A 13,034-nucleotide genomic window follows, 5' to 3' on the forward strand; every position below is an offset into this window, starting at 1 on the left:
AAAAACCCAAGTATTGTCATTGTTAGTTTCAGTTTTCATTGAATCCAAACTTTTCAGGTCTGGAAATAGGAACTATTCTGATGTTTTCACTTAGGTCAAAAAATACAGAAACATGAGCAAATGGGGAAATAATCAGCAAGTTTTTCATACATGATAATAAATATATATTCAGTTATGTGCATGAAGTTGCTTCTCATATTACTACAACCAGTTTTGGCCATATTGATCTCTGTACTACCAGGGAAAAGAAGAGCTCTAGAAAACTAATCATTTTTCCAGTTGACCATTACTAAGAGTAGATACACCCATGTGTTCTGACGGATATACAGTAATCATGGAACAGTAACCCCCAAAACCCTGCTAGCAAAAAAGTACTGAGCTGAGAATTCATTCCCAGAAATATGAAATGCAGCCAGTATTTGCTTGTGACCTAGTAGCTCTTCAATAAAGCTGTTTTAAAAACCAATACATTCAACACAATCAAAAGGTGTGCAATTTTCAGTGTGTTTACACCTTGCCTTAAAAAAAATCCTGTATTCACAGAAATCCTAAACTGTCGTCCTGCCCGTTTTCTGAAATATATTCTATTTCTTTTAAAGTGAAAGAATGACCTCTTTTGCAGGAACAATTTTCAGAGACAGCGTGTTTATCAAATGGTTTCTCTGCTTTCATAAAAACAATTTATTTTCACTGAACTCTTCAAGATAAGCATCAAAGCCAGGAAGAATGTACAATGAAGTTTATAATTACGCTCCAGAAACAAATACTGGGTAGTTTTTACTTTGCTCAAGTGAAAAAGATTTCTTTTTTTTTTGCCGAAGAGACAAAGGTAGTGATGGGGGAGGAGGTTTATACAGAAGTGAAAATCAGGAAGCTCAGAGGGTTTCCAGCCTGAGGAGCCCTGCAGTGTGGCCCACAAAGACCACTGGCTGAACAATGAAAGTTGAGGATCCAGTACTCTCTTAGTGATGGGTGGGAGTCAGTCCATTTTTTATTCTTCACCAAGGGACAGCTATAGGGGCATTAAGGAGAGAAAATCATTAGACAGATATTAATTAAACCCTTCATGATAGATCTATACACCATTGCATGTAACCGTCTCTCGTGTTTGGAGCCTCTGATGACATCCTTTCTTTCATAAGCACCGTGATTCTAGGCTTAATTTATATGGCATCTTATTTTTAATAACCGTAGAACAATAAAATTGTAAAAATAACCGAGAAAAGAACTGAGTCTAATAAAGATGCTGTTTCTTAAGAAATGCAAAACAACTACATTTGATCACAGAGCAGCCAGACCAGCAGCAAAAGAATCTCCCCTAATTTACATAGACCTGTGCGTGTCACACAGGCAGTGAGTGTTTGCTTTTTGAGTAATACTGCAGGTGCGTCTCCTGCAGTGACAAAATCTCTAACTCATGGAACTGTTTCACCAGAGTGGGACATGCCCTCTTTTCTGGAACACTTTCAAGCTTTCTCCCCAGCATTCCAGCCACCTGTTTGTGGAGTTCATCCTCGGGAGTAGATGCCTGCAATGAGAAACAAGAGAATGAAAATAAATGACCTTGTTTGTTATTTATAACAAAGAAACTCAGCAAAATTAATGCTGTGGAGCTTGACCTCTTGACCTGGGAGAAAGAGCCACCTCGTGGCTTTGTGGCCAATGAACAATAGTCTGGCAGCAACCATTGTCCAGCCGGCCTGGCTTCTGAATGGTCGTTAAAGCCGTATATCCAAAATATTAAATGTTTTACAAGTTAGATTAGAGGATTTGCCCTTTTTTAAAAGCATGTTTAGGGAAGTGACGATAGTTAGCAAAGGAGTTTTCTTTCCAAGGCAAGCAGGTAAAATCATTTAGTTTTATCTACTCAGTGTGTCCTGTGTCAACAACATGCTGAAGGAAAGGAAAATATTAAAAATTTCGAACAAAGGCTCTGGGAATTGAAAAATGGTGAAATATGTCATAGAAATCAAATAGAAAGGTAGTCTTGGCAAGTGGTTCAGGGAAAACATCATGTTCCCTCCTTGTGGAGACTACTGGTGGAAAAGGAGAATACAACTTCCTTCGCTATATAAATGCACTGTGGATGGTGCCCCCTAGAGTTGTGCAATGAAATAGCACAGCTGTTCCCTTCCTCCACTTACCCAACCCACACACCCCAGAAACCCAGGGCAGGCAGGAAATGAAGATCACCGTGGTGGAAGGCTCTTCAGAATCGGTGCCTGGTTGAGACACCTTGAGGTGAAATCATTAGTAAAAAGTGACACCCTCCTAACTTGTGTGGCTGGCCTCCCATACCACCCACTTCCTTCTTTCCCCCCTTTTGGTTCCCCTCCCTCATTCACCCACGACACATTCCATGAGTATCTTGGATTCTCCTAGATCTTAAATTAAAGTCCAAATTTGATTTTTTTCTCAAGTTATTTATTGTCCTATCTGTCCCGTGCTACTATGTCTTTAACTGTGTTATTTTTCCCCAGCAATAAATAACTGTTTTTTTTTTTTTAAGAAGGATGCTCTACTGTTCCTCAAAATATATTTTTCGCTGTAAAATGAGGTCAGTTTCACAAGTATGCAGATTGCCATGCAAACACTACCCCAAGCATTACAGACCGTCTCTCCTCAGCTTTTCTTTTCCTTCTGATCCCAAGGGGTACTTCACATGCCTCTCCCCACCTTTCCCTGGGGGTGCGGCAGTCATAATTCTGGAGAGATCACTACAGACCTTGTTAGTCCCTCATGTGCCAACGATGACAACAACAACAAAATTATAGCCATTGAATGTCCAACTTTCTGACTAACGTCTGTGGGACTGGCCAATTCTTAGGCCCAGGGAAAGGAACTTCAGGAAGCTTTGCATTTAACTGGTCTAAAGAAACCCATTCTGCAGTCCAAAGCCACATGTCCCCTGTTGTTTTACTGAAAAACTAAGCTCTCTTAATCTAGAAACATCACTAAATGTGTTCCTACTGTGGGCTTGAAGTGCCAAGTGTTCAACAGATTTTTACTGTGCCTTTCTAGGTATGTGGTCCAAGGTTCCAGAAATGGAAAAAAGCATGATCTTTGTCCCCACTGAAGATTATAAGATGTGAGGAAAGCATAATAATGAAATACTGTCATCAGTGTCATAGGAGAAGCATTCTCTCCCTGAAATAGTCAACAAACATTCATTTGCAGATATTCTTTTTTTTTTTTTTTGTGAGGAAGATCAGCCCTGAGCTAACATCCATGCTAATCTTCCTCTTTTTGCTGAGGAAGACTGGCTCTGAGCTAACATCTATTGCCAATCCTCCTCCTTTTTTTTTTTCCCCCAAAGCCCCAGTAGATAGTTGTATGTCATAGTTGCATATCCTTCTAGTTGCTGTATGTGGGACGCGGCCTCAGCATGGCGGGACAAGCAGTGCGTCTGTGCATGCCTGGGATCCGAACCTGCGCCACCAGTAGTGGAGTATGGGCACCCAACCGCTAAGCCACGGGGCTGGCCCACAGATATTCTTACAGGTAACATGTTAGGGTGTCGCCTAGAAAAGAGAAAGATTGTTTATGATTGGGATAATCAAGGGAAGCTTCACGGAGAATGCATTTGAAAGTAGAAAGCATTTGGGGAAGGCAAGAAGGATAAAAAAGTGTCCCAGGGGGCCAGCCCTGTGGTGTAGTGATTAAGTTCATGTGCTCTGCTTCCGGGCCCTGGGTTCATAGGTTCAGATCCCGGTGCGGACCTGCTCACCGCTCATCAAGCCACGCTGTGGTGGCGTCCCACATACAGAGTGGAGGAGGACGGGCACAGATGTCAGCTCAGGGACAATCTTCCTCAGCAAAGAGAGGAAGATTGGCAACGGATGTTAGCTCAGGGCCAATCTTCCTCACACACACAAAAAATAAAGTGTCCTAGGGGAGGAAGGTTCTGAACACAGTTACTAATGAGAAGAGGTCCTACATATGGTGAGGATGTGGGGTGATATCAGCCATTTCTTGGATCGATTATGCCACAGTAACAAATAACCCCTGATATCTTAGTGGGTTACCACCACCAAGGACTATTTCTTACCCACATTTCTGTCTGCCACCAGCCAGCAGCTGCTCGCCTCCGCCTTTTCATTTCAGGACCAAAGGTGAAACAGAAGCCTCTACTGGGTCCTGTGGCAGAGGAAAGAGATAATGGAAGCATGCCATGGCTCTCGAAGCTTCTGCTCACATCACTTCCACTCACTTTTCACTGGTCAAAGCAAGTCAGATGGCCACGCCTGATGCCAATGGAGCAGAAAGTATGATCCTCCTGTAGGGAACGGCCTGTAGGGAGGGGCTCCAATATTTCGCAATAATGCAATCAGTGACACGGGAAGAGTTTTTTTTAGAGACTTATCAAAAGTCTCAGACAGCAAGTAAAATTGCTGAGGTGGAGCAGTGAGTGAGTGTTGAAGGAAGAGCTTGGTGAGATATGATGCTGTAAAGTTGTGAGGGGAAGAGACAGGGCAAAAAGTGAAACATAATGGAGTTTTGAAGGCTAGGCAGCTGAATTAGATTCGATGTAAGAGGCTACATGGAGGATGACATGAAAAACATGGCTGGGTGCTCTGATCTAAAATTTGCTTTGACTCACGTATAGCAGACTCGTTTAACATTTAATGAGTTTATACTGTGTGCCAGTTGCAGTGCAATGTAGGCATTTGCATGTGTATATTTATTTTCTTTTAATCCTCGTCACATCTCTATGAGGTAGACAGTATTATTCTCTTTTTTTCAGTTGAAGAAGTGGGCTCACAGAGGTTAAGTGACTTGCTTAAGGACACACAAGTAGCACATAGGAGAGCTGCGATGCAAATTGAGGTATTTCTAATGCATCACTGCAGGGCAAAGAAATAAAAATGTCACCTTTCTTTAGTATTGACTTGCTATTCTTTGTCTTCTTCTTACACTCACAGTCTGAATGCAAGGTTAATATATATGATACTTTTTCTCCTCAAGCACAAGTTGTCATTAGAATGGTGTTTCTATAACCACTCCTCGCATAGTACAACTTTGTAAGTGAACAAAAAAGAAACAAGTTTTTACCCAAGGTATTTATTATAAAATCTGGTTGTAGAGACAGTTATTATTTACCAGTGCTCATGTGCTGACCCTCCCCAACCCACACCATGTATTTCCCAGCCTTTCTTGCCAGTAGGAGAGGGGTCACGTGACCAGTTCTGGCCAATGGACTGTGAGCAGACATGTGTTACTTCCAGCCTGGGACACTTAAGAGCTGGATGCATCCTCCACGTCTCTCTTGCCCTGCTGTGGTGTCATGGGAGGCCAGGTGTTCCAGATGCCACAGGTAGGAGATGAAAGAGGGCCATTCAAGCCTCAGAATTTACATGAGCAAAAATATATCTTTATGGTGTTGAGCCATGAATATCAGTTTACTTGTTACTGCAGCATAGTGTCGCCTATCCTGATCAATATGGATCCCCCTGGCTTTAACTGACAAGGAAAGTCACCATATTTGTCTTGCTCATTCCCTGATCCTTGCTGCTGAATACAGGACTTCCCATGTGGTATATACTCAATAAATATTGGTTGAAAGAAAATTAATGAATCCAAAACTGAGTCGGGTCTCTATACGCTATTTAGTTAAGCCGCCTGTGAACTGTTTTGGGGAACCAGTGGTTGATCAGTCTTCCTGAGATATCATTGCATCATGTCACTCCTCAGATTAAGATCTGACTATCTATTTAATCAATCTTGTACTCCTCCTCTGACATTCAAGGTCCTCATAATCTGACCTAGATTCCTTTGATTTTACTACCTTGAATCTCTAATCTAATCTATCCCTACTCACCATGTGTGCCCCCTAGTCACTTTTCCACTCTTCCAGGAGCAAATATCTTGTGTTCTGGAGCAAGTCATTTCAAGACTGTGAGCTGCAGTTTCTCATTCTTGTAAAATGTATCTGTGGCAAATGAGAGAATGCATACAAATTTTTAAATTATGCAGGATTATAAAAATACAAAAATCCAAACTTACTTTGTATTTGTTTTTGTGTGTATATATTAACTAGATTAATAGATTAGAAGGGTAATGTTAAAGAAGATATCTCTATTTCATCAACACATTTGTCAAAATTTTCCATGATAGTCTTGTACATATAATTGCTATCTAGAGACCATTGGTAAAAGGAACCAGGAAGACACAGTTACCTATTCCAAATTCATTCCCCCTTCTTTTTCCTTAACTCTACCTCCATTGTATGTAGGCCTCACCCTCCTCCATGGGGCCGTACTCATCCAGGGTAAATCCTGTCGTGATGGCCCCATTTTTACTGCCAGTGACTAGTTTAGTCATGGATTGTGTGTGATGCATTTCTGATAGATAAGACATGTGCAAAAGAGTGCAGGAGGGTTTCTAAGAAGAGTTTCCTTGCTCTTAAAAGGAAAACTCAAGAAGATATAATAATTTCTTCTTCTGGACAATGTCATGTCTGGAAATGTTGCAACCATCTTGTCAACGTGAAGGAATCTAGCCTGAGGTCAGAGCTGACATACTGAGATGACAATGGGGAAGCAGAAATATGCAAAGAACATAGATCCTTGACGATGTCATGAGTCACTGGATTAACCTGCCCTGGAGTTCTTTTCCTCCTGATTTCCAGTTATATGAAATAATACATTTTCTTATTCATTGATCCAATTAAGTCTAAGTCTTCTGTTACATGCAACTGAAAGCACTGAAACCCACTTAAACTTGTTATGTTAGTTTGCCAGGGCTGCCATACAAAATACGCAGACTGGGTGCTTAAGCAACAGAAATGTATTCTCTCACAGTTCTGGAGACTGGAAGCCCCAGATCAAGATATTAGCAGGTTTGGTTTCTCCTAAGGCCTCTCTCCTTGGCTTCAGATGGCTGCTCTCTTGCCGCCTCTTCTCATGTTCGTCCCTCTTTGCTCACGCATCCCTGGTATCTCTCTGTATGTTCTCATCTCCTCTTCTTATAAGGACACCACTCACATTGGGTTAGAGCCCACCCTAATGACCTCATTTTAACTTAATCACCTCTTTAAAGGCCCTATCTCCAAGTACAGTCAAATTCTGAGGTACTGAGGGTTAGGGCTTCAAGGTATGAATTTAGGGGGGATCACAGTTATAACATTTGCTCAAGCTGAAAAAGGAATTTATTTTAAAACTACAAAAAAACTCACAGAATCAAAGTGCAGGTTATAAAGTTAGACCTCTTGGGAACTAGGAAGCCAAAAGGCAGCTAATCTCTTCATCTTTTTCCGTCTTTCTGGTCTCAAATTTCTATTTGTCTCAGCATGAATGCGCTGGTTCTTTCTTTATCCCTACAGATCAGCCCCCACTCTTCTGCTTGTACCAGGCCCATCATGGGTGTACCACAATGGTGGCCTCAGCCCTAAGCCACATGACCCTCCTCTTTGGCTCTGTACAGCAAACAGACTCAGGCTCCGTGCCTCTTTTTGAAAAAGTTTGGTCCAATTTTATTCAGATATAATTGACAAATAACATCGAATAGGTTTCAGGTGTACAACATAGTGATTTGGTATAGGTATATACTGCAAAATGATTATCACAAGTTTAGTTAACATCCATCACCACTTATAGTTACAATTTTTTTCTTGTGATGAGAACTTTTAAGATCTACTCTCTTATCAACTCTTTTTTTTTTTTTTTTGTGAGGAAGATCAGCCCTGAGCTAACATCCATGCTAATCTTCATCTTTTTGCTGAGGAAGACCTGCTCTGAGCTAACATCTATTGAAGCTATACAGCTATGTAGATAGCTGTATGTCATAGTTGCACATCCTTCTAGTTGCTGTATGTGGGATGTGGCCTCAGCATGGCCTGAGAAACCGTGTGTCAGTGCGCGGCCGGGATCCGAACCTGGGCCGCCAGTAGCGGAGCGCACGCACTTGACCACTAAGCCACGGGGCCGGCCCTCTTATCAACTCTTTACCAAACTCTTGAGATAGAAAATCTGATTGGCCCAATTTTTTCACCCTTGGTCCAATCTACTGTGGCCAGGTACCTAATGGCTGGATCCCCAAGGAGAAGATTTGAATGAGAATAAAACATTTAGCAACTCTAGAGGAATGAGGGAAATGTGGATAAGTTTATACTGTAGTCAGGTAGATTTGAAGTAGGTTGAATGATCATACACAAAGGGTGTTGATTTATTATTGACAACCTGCAGAGAAGCCTCTAGTGAAGTCTCACTTTATTCTTCCCTTGATTCAGAATTTTTTCCCCAACATTTTAATAAATAACTTAGATTAGGACATAGAAGACATGCTTACTGAATTTTCAGTCGACAAAATGATGGAAACATTAGTTTATATAGTTGGAGACAAAATTCAGATGTAAAATGATCATAAAAGATGAGAAACCTGGGTAGAATAAATAAGATGAAAATTAGCTCAGATAAATATTAACTTCCAAATTTGGATTTTAGTATTCACTTGTAAAATGATGGAATGGAGTTTTCAAATTGAGCTCTATGAAGCTGTATTTTCTCTTTCCAAGAAAGAAGTCCTTTTTAATTAGTTGCATGCTAACGTTAGTTTCGCTAAGTAAATGTTTTCTTAGAGTTGGAAGATTCCTATAATTTTAGTTTCTCTTTTATTTGCAGATCAAGTAGATAATAAGACCCAGTAAGTAATTTTGGGTCCCCATAGGTAACTCACCAACCTGGAAAATCCCTGAACTAAGACGCCCCTGAATACAGATTATAGTATGGAGAATTTCAGCTTAATGAGAGGACACTACTGTAATATACAGTATAAGTCTAAACATGTATCTCTCCCTATATAGCTGGATATTCTGTAAACTTGGCTTTCCCAAATTAGGAAACAGAGATAAAGACAAGCTCACTTTCCAGCTGCTTTGTCCATTATGCCATTTTTACTTCTTTAATTTTTTGAAATATTCTTATTACTTTCCCCTTCAATATGAATATATCCTCATTGAAAACTGAAGTCCAAACATTACAAAAACATATAGTGTAGAAAATGAAATACTGCATAATATGTAACTAACATAAATGGTTAGATGACTCCTTTTTCAGATTATATTTCTATGCATATTCTAAAAAATTATCAATATTTTTATTTTACTGAGTATAGGATCACACACATATTCTCTTTAACTTCCTTTTACTATGTAACAATATATCCTAGAGCCTGTAATGGTGGACTTGTTTGCTGCACACCAATCCATCAGCCAAGGACAACTAGAAAAGCCAGACAAAATATTTGATTGATTAGGTTTGAAGGCATCAGAGAGCTACCAAGGCTGCAAGGACTTAAGGGGATGGATCCTTAAGTGTGAAGAGGTGAGCTCAATACTCAGCCTGCTCCCGCCCCCCAACCCCTGCCACAGCACCTTTATCTGATTTAAAACAGTGGCTGAGAGCAGAGAAGCAGAGCAATGCTTCTGGCAGCCTTACCATACTGAGGGGGAAAATGGGAGTTCAGAACCCAATAAGGAAAAGTGGCCATGATAAGCACCCCAGATTTTCAACTGGCATCCACAAAAGTATACACCCTGGAAGTAGGGGTTAACCAGAAATAAACCAGCTCTCACAGAGTGAAGATCAGTTTTAATAAACTCAGTCCCTGATTGGATTAGGTGATCTGCCTCTACTCTATTTGCTAGAAGTAAAAGCAAATCCATTTCCTTTGTAAGAAAATAAAGTTAACCAGAGTCTCAAATTATCTTAATTTTTTTTAATATACAACATCTGACATCTAATTTGAAACCACCAGTCATTTCAGGAGATGAAACCACATGACTGAAGAAATAAATGATAGACTGTCTAGATATTGGAGTTATTAGACATGGATTTTAAAATAGCCATGATTAATACCTTAAAGAAATTATAGTATGGAGAATTTTAGCAGAAAACTGGAAACTATAAAAAATGAAATCAAAATTCTATAATTGAAAAATAAAATAACTGAAATTAATAAATCAGATGAATTCAATGGTAGATTAGCCACAGATGAAGGGAAGATTAGTGAACTGGGTGCTATGTGAGAAGAAAATAGAGGAGATAAAACAAAGGGACAGGGAGGGAAAAAAGATGAATGCAGTTGAGAAACTAGCAGACACATGGACTAATTTTTCTAAAAATATATTTAATTAGAGTTTCAAAAGATGAGGAAAGAGCACATGGGACAGAAACGATACATGAAGAAATAATGGCTAAAAATTTTTCAAAACAAATAAAGGACTTCAAGAATTAAAGAAGGACTTTGAACCTCAAACAAGATAAATACAAAGAAATTAATACTTAGCACATTATAGTAAAACTACTAAAAACCAAAGACAAACAGGTAAATCTTAAAGGAAGGGAACATCTTTCCTTTAAAGAAGTAACAGTTAGACTTTCAGGTGACTTCTAAACAAAATGATGGATGTCATAAGACAATAGAATAATATTTTCAAAGCATAGAAAGAAAATAACTGCCAACCTAAACTTTTAAAAAGAAAGCTTCAAGGGCCGGCCCGTAGCTTAGTGGTTAAGTGCATGCGCTCTGCTACTGGCAGCCTGGGTTCGGATCCCGGGCATGCACCGACGCACCACTTCTCTGGCCATGCTGAGGCAGCGTCCCACATACAGCAACTAGAAGGATGTGCAACTATGACATACAACTATCTACTGGGGCTTTGGGGAAAAGAAAGGAGGAGGATTGACAATAGATGTTAGCTCAGAGCCGGTCTTCCTAAGCAAAAAGAGGAGGATTAGCACTGATGTTAGCTCAGGGCTGATCTTCCTCACAAAAGAAAAAAAGAAAGCTTCAAAAACAAAGGCATAAGTATTGTAAAGGCATCAACTCTCTCCAAATTTCTGTGCTGAATAAATGCAATACCAATCAAAATCTCAGCAGATATTTTTGGAACACTGATAAGTGGATTCAAAATGTATATTAAATTGAAAATGTCCAAAAGTAGCAAGACCATCTTGAAAAAGAACAAGTTGAAGGAGTTATACTACCAGAGAACAAGATTTGTTATAAAGCTACAGTAATTAAGACAGTGTGGTATTGGTGGAAGGATAGGAAAATTGACTAAAGGAAATAATAGAGGGTCTAGAAGGACATTCACACACATATGGACACTAGTTTTGTGAAAAAGATGACACTGTAAAGCAGTGAGAAAGAATAGTCTTTTCAGAAAATTATTTTGGCCCTCTAAAAATCCATATAGCAAAAAAATCTTCATTCACACCTCACCTCATATACCCAAAGTGGATTGTAGATGTACATGTGAAAGCTGAAAGAATAGAGTTTCCGGAATACAGTCTAGGAGAATATCTTCATGATCTTGGGATAGGCTAAGATTTCTTAGCAGAACATAATGAACACTATAAAGGAAAAGACTGATAACTTGGGCTTCGTTAAAATTAAGAACTTCTCTTCTTTAAAAGACATCATGAAGAGAGTGGAAAAGAAAATTACAGAGTGAGAAAAAATTTGAAATATTAAAACTAGAAGAGTCTTAACTAGAATATATATAAATTTCTATAAATAGATAAGAAAAATGGGCAAAAGATTTAAACAGGCATCCACAAAAGGATATCCAAATGGCCAATGAATACATGGAAAGGTGTTTAACCTTATTGGTCACTGGGAAAATGCAACATAAAACTACAAGGATTTACCACTGCATGCCCACCAGCATAGCTGCAATAAAAAAGACTGTTAATAGTAAGTGAGGTGAGGATAGAGAGCAACTGGAATTCTCATACTTCTGATGGGATTATAAACTGGTAAAAACCACTTTAAAATCTCTTTGTCAGTATATATAAAATTGAACGTGCACATGCCCTATGATCCAGAAATTCCACTCAGAGATCTATGCCCAACATAAACACATACATATGTGCACCAAAAAATATATCTAAGAATGTCTATAGTACTATAATTTTTAATGGCCAACATTTGGAAACAATAATAGAATAGACAAATAAAGTATTATATATTCATAGAATGAAATACTACACAAAAATGAAAATATTAACTACTTCTACATGCAACATCACAAATGAGTTCCACAAACGTTGAATGAAAGAATCCAGACTCAAAGGAGTATATACTGTACAAAAATTCCATTTTTATTAAGTTCCAAACATAGCGAAAACTAAGACATGGCATTAGAAGTCTGGATAGTGGTTAGCTTTGGGGTTAAGCAAGGGAAGTGACCGGTAGGGCAGACGTGGGGAGTTTCTGGGATGATGGTAGTATTTTATTTCTTCATCAGAGTGGTGGGTGGGTGGGTCTACTGACTTTGTGTTAATACATCAATTTCTGTACTTAGATTTGTGTATTTTTCTATGAGTATGCTGTACTTCAATAATTTTTTAAATGAACTCTAAAGCTGGAGGAGTTACCAGAAAAAATATTCTGGTGTTCTTCCCAGTTTGTGTACTTCCCACTTCTAACACTTGATCCCATCAATTTCTAAAGGTGGTTCTGCTGGCCGCTTCTCTAATGACATACACACTTTTGTCAGTAAGAAGCACTGACTTGCAGAAGAAATTCCAGGCTCCTTACCACCACCTTCAGGGCTTTTCCTACTGGGGTCCCTCTTAGCGCTCTGGTACCTGTGGATTCCCAAATATCACACCATGTAGTACTTATTTATGCTCTTCTCTCTGCCTGAAATGTTCATTATCCACACCCTAACCTCCACACCACTCACCTCCAATCTAGCTCTGTGATTTTTAACATAAGGCAAGTACAAAAATTGTCTTGAGAGTATCTTAAAAGGGTCGTGCCATTTTAATTGGAGAATCTGATTAGATAGCCCCAATATCTATATATTAAGAAGCTATCTAAGGGATTCCAATGCACAGCCACATTTGAAATCCACTACCTTAGGCGACACAGTGGCACCCAAACTTGTCTGATCATAAGAATCACCTGGGGCACTTTTTTTTTTTTAAGATTTCCAGGCCTTTTTACTGGAGATTCTGGTGCAGATGGTCTGAATTAGAGCCCAGGAATCTGTATTTTAATGAGTCCTACAGGCAGTTCTCATGACC

The sequence above is a fragment of the Diceros bicornis genome, chromosome 32 (genome assembly GCF_020826845.1).
Source record: "Diceros bicornis minor isolate mBicDic1 chromosome 32, mDicBic1.mat.cur, whole genome shotgun sequence".
In the NCBI taxonomy this organism is placed as follows: Eukaryota; Metazoa; Chordata; class Mammalia; order Perissodactyla; family Rhinocerotidae; genus Diceros; species Diceros bicornis.